Below are 8,334 nucleotides of genomic sequence, written 5' to 3'. Positions count from 1 at the left end.
GTGCAGGCTCTCGAGGGCATCGCCCGCACCGGGCAGCCAGGCCGGGCCTGCCCGCAGGAGCACAGCGGGGGCGGAGGGGAAGCCGTGGTCGTGTGTCCGCTCGGGGGGCTGCACGTCCCCGCTGTGGCCGGGGCAGAGGGGCGCCGGCAGCCCCCCGGTGCCGCAGGGCCGCCCCGAGTGGAGCGCCACGCAGCAGCACCCAGCCCCGGCTCGGGGAAGCTCAGCGAAGGAGGAGATGGGTGCAGCCGCGCTTCCCCTCGCGCGAGGCTGTGGGTATCCTTAAGAAGCCCAGAGCTGCAGCTTCTTCACTCCGGTGTTTAAATACCTTGTCCTCATTTGACATCTTATTTCCACCAGCGCAATTTGGCTGATGCCTCCTTTAAGTAGTTTATATAACAAGTGCCTGCTCACACCGCAGTCGGTCTCCTGTCAGCAGCGACTGTGAGGGCCGATTCAACACGAAAGCGGAAATAAATTCAGGTGAGGATGGGAAACGGAGAGTGAAACTGGAGCCAGAATATTGCAAGTCCAGAGGCCAGCAGTGCAAGTAAAGCACATCATTGCACCACCATGCAGGCGGTAATTCAAGGACGCCCTTAAGGCACCTGAGAATCCCTTCTGAGCTGCCTGACACGTGCGGTTACACGTCCTCCGGAGTTCCTGCCCCATTTCTGGCAAAGTTAAGAGTTGGCTTAATGATGGCCTAATATTTTGGGACAGCAGAGCTGGAAAACACTAACCGGACAGAGAAGTAGAGCCCTTCCCATGGCAAGGAAGTCAAGAGCGCATGTGACTTTTGTGTTTTCCTGCAGTCTGTTCCCCAGAACTCCAATTTCAGGGTGGTTTGTCTGGGATTTTATTTGGGAGAAAAGCTGCAAGGTGCATTTTGTCCTTTTTGCATGCTAAGTTCCAGCAAAGGGTTGATTTTGAGATAGAAACCAGGAGGCAATTTAGAGTAAGTGCTGGAGCAGTCATTAAACAGACCTTTGCATCAGATACATTGGAGCGCAGAGGTAAATCAATGTGCAGTTACTGAGCAATGTAGTTAAACAGTGCAATCAGAAAAGGACAAAGTGTGAAYGATGGAGAGATTTAAACAGGGTTAAAGCTTTAAAATGAATCACTTTTTATTGTATTTTAAGGTGTTGACCTGAAATTATTCTGAGCAAGGCACCATGAGTGTATCTGTGGCCCCTGGGCTGCRGAAGCAACCAGAGCTGCTTTTCAGGAGGGCTTCTTTTTGAACAGGTGACATTTTAAAGCCCCAAAGCTCTGCATCACGTGCCTAGAGGGAGAGAAGAAATTAATTCCCATTGTGCCAAACGATTGAAAAATGTGTTCAGAAAGATAAGCAGAGAGTGTTGTCTTAGCTGGTGCCCTGCCTACACTTGTTCTGYCCTCAGTTTCACCAGCACTGGAGCAGATCCAAGAGTAGAAGGAGGGTATGAGCGCAAGCAGAAAACCGCGCTGGTAAATAATGATATGTACACTCAGATTAGCTCTGGGCGAAGGGCTGRTGGAAGCATCAGCAGCGTTTTCACGCCTGTGCTCATGTGAGTGCACATACTCCCTTATTACGATGGTGGGACTGCTGAAGGAAAATGCTTATATCGGCACAACCCCCTTTTAACTGTGTCACGAGTCTCCTCCAGCGTTTGTCCTAGAGGGTATAAATGTACTGGTGCTACCAACAAGAGGAGTTACATCTTTAGCTCCAGTGGCAGCAGCCAATGCTTTTCGTGCTGCAAGTCCTAGATTCAGCCCTGCGGGATGTCGGCTGTTACATAAACAGGGCCTGTATAGGATTAAAACTTTCACTGATTCAAGATCTGGGATTTGCTGTAATCAACCCTTAACCACGGCAAGGAAAACATAGCCAAACCGAAGAACCAGTGGCAGTTTCAACACCAAGGCTTGCAAACACTATGGGCTAGGAAGTGACACTAGAGGTGTGAAGCATCTGCTTCCCTCGGCCCCAAAAGAAACCTGACGAACAGCTTTGAAGCAAAGCTTGAAGCAGCCCCAGTTGGCCCGACTTGAGCCACTAGGTCTGATAATCGAGCATTGCTGTGTTTCCCAGGAAAACCTAGGCTCAGTCTGTGGGAGTGAGGGTCTTTATTTATGGGAGTGAGGGTCTTTATTTATCAAGCTTTTCTGCTACATCTTTCCCCATAAGATCTGAGTACCTGCCTTACCTTCCAGGGAATATGAAGCATATGCTGCCCAGAGATTTACTTGTGGCTACTTAACTGAGCTGTATCTTGGACAGAAACAAATGTCCTTTCAGGAGTTCTTCCAAGCTTTAGGAGCATTGCAGTGATAGTTTGGGTTAGCAACATCCTAATTAAGACTAGAATCACTTCCACTCAAAACCGTGTTACACTCACAACTGCAAAACRGAGAGCTACTTGTGAGCCAGTGTGATCCAAACACCTAGCAAGCCCAGAAGACACTGACTCTGCCATTTCAGCGGGGACAGGCATGGAGTTAGTGCAGTCACYGTTTTACTACTGGCCAAAAATTTTGATAAGATGCTAAGACAAAACAGCTTTTTTCTTTGCCCTCAGGGAAAAGATATCTCCCAAAGAAGAAGCAGGATGTGATCTGATTGACTTCCATCAAGAGATGTGGAACACCAGGAGATGTCACAGGCTAACAGGAATGTAGAGTTGTCGTGTCGGGCTTGCTAGCAGCTCAGCCTCCTCCATCCAACCCTCCATGCTTTTCCCCACCAGACTAGCTGGGGAATACAACATTGCAGCATTTCAGTCAGACTCGAGAAGGCATCTTCCTTCGACACAACTTAAGATATGCCTGTCATCAGCAGTTTGTCCCTCTTACCCCACCACAACTTCTTTCCTAGGCAGGTCACATGCAGAGGACATGTTCTTCCTTCCCTTCCCTGCTGGCATGTTTAGTCTGAACTGCTGGGGCTTGTGTTTTCTGCATGAGTTTCCTGGGTTCAACACTTCCTGATGAGTGTGCTGACAGCTGTTAGGCTTGCTGGTACTTTTTTACTCCCTTACAGATCACAGCTCTCACCCACAAAGTGCAGAACTCATAAATKAATTGCATGGCCCAAGGAAAAGTCCCATGACCTCGAATTTAGCCTGCAGCACTGCAAACTCTATCAAGTCCAGAAGTAGGGAGGTCTGGAGAGACCCCATTTGTGAATGGATACACACAACTTTCCATGCCAGGCTAAGGACTGTGGGTCTCCCTTCGTGCTGTCTTCCAAGTCCTCATCCATGAGACTATACAGACGGTATCATACATGTTTAGTGCGTACTTGGCTCCATTCAGAGCCACAGCACAGAGGTAATAATCTTTCCATGCAGACCCTGGTGCTCCCTCCATGCCCACAAAGTCTGTTGGAGTGCTCTTCTTGGAGAAACAGTTCTCCTGCTAGTACCCCATCCCCGCGCAGGAGCAGGCTCAAACATGGGCAGGGTGTCAGYGAGCTGCTCACAGCTGCTGACGTCCTGAGAAGCCTGCGCCCCTCAGCTAGCATGGAATAAAACAGCTGTGCCAGCCATCCTGCATCCTGGAGGGCAAAGCCCCTCTCCCCCATCCCAGGCTTAGTTGTGCAGAAAGGGGTTTGCAGGATCAAAGTGAAGGATTTGACACAAGTCAACCCTTTCCTGGATCCCAGCACTTTCTTTTACACTGCACTGATTTCCAGGGCATGCACACGGCATGGGATCCCTTGGAAAGCTCTAACCTAAATTACCCCCCACGGACACCTCGCTTTGCAGCACAGGCATTTTGCAAGCTCCTGCTCTTTTATTAGTGTATCCTCAGTATGACTGCAGCTCTGCAAGTGACTCATTCAGACATTGGGGTACATGGGCTTCATGTTGTTTCAATGCTGAACAGTCTGTGTTGCAGATGGGAAACTGKGGGGAGTTGAGGCCAGCTCACACAAAGCCATGAGTAATGTTATTTCCCTACTCTTTCCCCAGGAAAATATGAAAGAGGAATATGATCATCTTGGACTTAGCAAAAAGATTAATCTTCCTCCTTTGCCCTGACCTGTTTTAGGCAGGAGTTCATTAATATCTTATTACCCCATGCATTTGGCTTGTATGCAAATGACTTGTAGTCACTTGATCTTTGTGCAAAATTATTAGCTATTTGGGTGTTCACATGCTGTGGCTGTGTTTCAAAGGATAAGCCTCCTAGACTGATCAGGCAGAGCTACCGCTCTAGACGGCGCCACTTACACCTTCCCTTYGGTTCACGTCGGAAGGTGAACCTGCCTAGACAAGCTAAAGGTGTTCTAGTTTTACTTCTACAAATATCCATGATTTTGCAAGAAATGCCTTTTAGTTTTCTCTTATATTTTTAGGGTTTGATCATTTAACTATATTTCTGTGGCATTTCTGCTTGTCAGATTTCTTGTTCAAGTGCAGAAGTAAAAGAGGTGCAGTACTGCACTGTGTCAGGCAGGTTAAATTTGGTTTGTAATTCATTATCTGGGTCATGAGGAAGGAGCATGGAAAGAGTTCTCCATCTTATTTCATATACTCCTTTCTGTGAGCTTTGGAAAAGCGAGATACAAATAACACTCAGCAGCAAATAAATTAAACCTGCTTTTTTCTTACATCTGAATGCGATGTGAAAAACCAGAACCTCTCAAAGCTGTTGCAACATTTAAAGTATAATCAAATGCAGGAAACCAGTTCAAGGCAGTTCGTCTTCAGACTGAGTGACTGTTCGATCTTTCTCCTAAAAACCTGATGATTCTGAGGACAAGGTTAATTCAAGGACAGAACACTGCCCACAGAGCAGAAGCCATGGTGCAGGCCTATGAGCAGTGGCAAGTTGTGTGGTTCCTAGAGCTCGTACTCCACCCACGGTTAATGAGTAATTGATAGAAATCCGCGGCACGGGTCAGCGCTGGAGTCTGCATGCTCTCACAAGCACAGCAGGGAATAGCCAGACTCGAGATCTGGCCACACCGTGCAACTGGTTATTGGTTGAAGTTAGGGGCGAGGTCTAGCAATACTACAACAAAAAGCTGGAGATGTATCTGGATGAGCACTAAGGGGCTGGGATGGATCCCTGCTATACTGTATCGCCCTGACTTCGGGAGTCGCATCCTTTCAGCTATTACTCAAAATCTGGAGATGCGGAGTGACAGCTTTGGTTAGGGGCCAGTCTGCAGTGCTAAAAATGGGGGAGAAACTTCTCTAGTCGCCTCTCTGAAAGTGATCCAGGATTGTCCACTAGCTAGGTTGTAAGAAGGGGACAACGGTCATGTTGGAGCATGTGTTCAGCTCAGACTGTTTACTCTGGATCTGGTCAGGGCTGGCCAAGCAGCCACGGTCAGAGCTGCGCTGGATGCAGGCGGTGGCTGGGAGAACTGGTTTATACCTTACAAAACCTAGAGGTAGTGGCCAGGATATGACRTGGCACAACCTTCACATCAGCTCCCAGGGACACAGTCACAGCTTGCTGCCAGGGCAGGACACGGTCTGTGCACGCTGCAGAAACAGGGCTGCCAGGCTGGAGGCAGGTTGGAGGTACCACTGCTTCCAGCTGCGTGGAAAGAATAGAACCAGATACAGTGAAAAGGTCCCCCAAATGGCTGGCTTTCTTACAGCCACCAGACTGTGTGGCTGTGCAGGGCCTGTTTGATGGGCACTATCAGGGGTACCATCATGAAAGAATGATGCATGGGAATAGCTGTATCAGCCCCCAGGTCACAGGGCAAAATGATCCCTTCTGCGTCTCCCCCTGTGCAAAGGAGGCATTTGCCCTGCTGACACCCAGAAATGCTGCACATCCTCCAAGCACGTTGGTTTCTGGTGCACCAGTCACATGTCAGGCATGTACAAGCATTTCTGTTTAATCTTCCGACAGATGATGAATCTGCCAGTTACCTTGTCTTCCCTCACATTCCCTTAAACCATTCCCATTTCCTATATCTCTTATGAAGTGACTGTTCACTTCATCCATTCAAGTATTTATTCAACGTTTCAGTGATGCTACACAGCCCCAACACCCGATATCTTCCTTCTGCTGCTCAGTGGTGTCCCGGGATATGGCTCATGGGTGCCACTAGCTCTTTCACAACCTGCTTGCTCCCTCTCCCTGGGATATGGAGATGCAGGGAGAGATGCTTGTCCAGGATAGCTCACCAGGTCTTTATACACTTCACATCTGGGTCAGACACACTACTGGGAATATATGATGTTTCCCTGGTGCTGGGTTTATAAGAAAGTCAACACTACAGAGACTCCGACGGACACTGGACTTAAGGTCTCCATTTCCCTAAATGTCCCCAAGTCCTTGGACTTTTCCATAGTGCATCCTCTGCCCTCCAGCGTAACAYATGCTGCCAAGGAACCGTTGACCCGTGTTTGTCCCCATGCCACCAGGAGACCCTCTGCTGACACACTAGCAKCAGCAGCCAGGTGCTGCGAAGCTACACAGGAAAAATGAGCTGGGCTGAGCACAGCAGGCAGCCTGCAGGGAGAAGAGTTTTCTGTCCYGAAGGAAACAGTACAAGCAGCACAAAAGAAAAGAGCTTAAAAAGGGAGAAAAATAATTAAAAAGGCTGGAAGCCCCCAGTGGTGCCTTGACTCCCACGTGGCAGAGAAGAGGCCAGCTGGGATGCCAGTTTTGGAGCTCCCTGATGCGATCAGCCAATTTTAGAAGCAAAACAAGCCGCAGGGAGGACAGCCAAGGTCAGAGAGCATTGGGCCTGTGGGACTGTCACTGTCAAGCGTGAGATGGGAAGAAGGGAAGCTGTGTATTAGGCAGGCTCTGTCCTTGCTGCTGCGTTTGGTGCCAGGGCTGCTCCAGGGGGGCAGGTCCCTGGGGGCCAGGTCCCTGCCTGCTCAGAGCTGCAAACCACCCTTTGCATCCCTAACAGGAGGGAGGACAGGTAAATCTGAAGGGGGATTTCCATGGGCAGGATGGGCAAAGCCCATGGAGGGGAGGGCAGGTGGGGGAAGCCCCCACGTCTCCCCAGAGCAGCTCTAGCCCTGGGAGCCCGCAGAGACCCACCATCCCCAGTTGGGGCCCATGGGTTTCGCCCACTTGCCAGTGTGAGGAAGCCGTGCCAGCCCTCACCCCTCCAACCCTCCCACAGCAACAGGGCAAGGGGTCTATTCGGAGACCCCCACTCAGGGGTGCCRGGGAAGGCAAGTGGCTTTGGGTGCAGGTTGCCCAACCTGCCCAGGAGAATAGGGTTGGAAAGTGAAGGCAGCAGTGAGGAATAAGCAGAGCCTTGGGGGATTTATTTTGCTCTGCTGCCAGGGGAGATGGAGGAGGACAGGTTCCAGCCCAGGTGGCCACAACACTTSCTTGTGCCCCTCTCACTGCATCAGCCAGCAGTACAGTGGGGGCCACTGCTGTGGGATAGCAGGRGGGTTGGTACAGAGCCTAGGCAATGACCTGGGTTTGCCAAGGCAAACTTTGCAGTGAAGACAGAAATACTGATTGGTCTGAAACCTTGAGGCTGTTTGTTAAGACTTCAGAAATATCTGGACAGGAAAACATACGTCTGGAGCAGGTTTGCCTTGCCAAGCAGAGCCACATCACGTGCCTGTCCCATGCTCTGCGGATGGGGGGAGTCCCCTGGGCATTTCTGAGCCACTAATAGGAAAAGCCCCATGTGTAATCGCAGCTTAGTCAGGTCAACTGGAAATGAAACGTGCTGGCTGCTGTGTGCTGCTTTTCATCACGAGGCAGGAAGACGGGGACCTTTGCAGCCATGGCTGCGGAGATTAGGCCCGTGCTTAAAGACTGGGAAACAGTCCTACGATCTGCAGCCTTGGTAACCCAGATCACAGCCCCCACGATGTTTAGAATAACAAACCCAGCTTAMCACTGATAACCAAAGAATGGCACAAGCTCCAGCTCCCCCATGGCCTCKCCCACGGACGGGGGGCACAACGCATGGGAGCTGGGGGATGCAGCGACTCGGAGCAGCAGGATCGCCTCCTCCCGTGGGTGCTTACGGAGCGTGGTGGGAGCGGGGTGATGTGCTCGGTTCCTGGGCTGGCCACCAGCTCTCTCTGTAACCCCCAAAGGTTCAGCCTGTGGCTCAATTCCTCCTCCTAAAAATTGTGAGAGTGCTGGAAGCCATGGGAGAGAGGTGAAGGAGAGTTGYTGTTTAAAAAGTGGGGCAAGGCCTCAGACACTGCTGGGTGGGATCCTCCCCGTCAATGAACAGTGTCGGGCTTCCTCTTAAAGACAGAAAATTGAACCAGTTTGAACTAATGGAAAACGCCCTGTTCAGATTCTGCTCCTTGCCTGAGCAAGGCGAATGTAGCATCAATCACTGTCTGCTCCTGCTCTGAAAATTAGGCAGCTCTTCCTGCG

The sequence above is a fragment of the Rhea americana genome, unplaced genomic scaffold (assembly GCF_003343005.1).
Source record: "Rhea americana isolate MKP2758 unplaced genomic scaffold, rheAme1 scaffold_96, whole genome shotgun sequence".
Taxonomy (NCBI): Eukaryota; Metazoa; Chordata; class Aves; order Rheiformes; family Rheidae; genus Rhea; species Rhea americana.
This window is presented reverse-complemented; position numbering follows the sequence as displayed.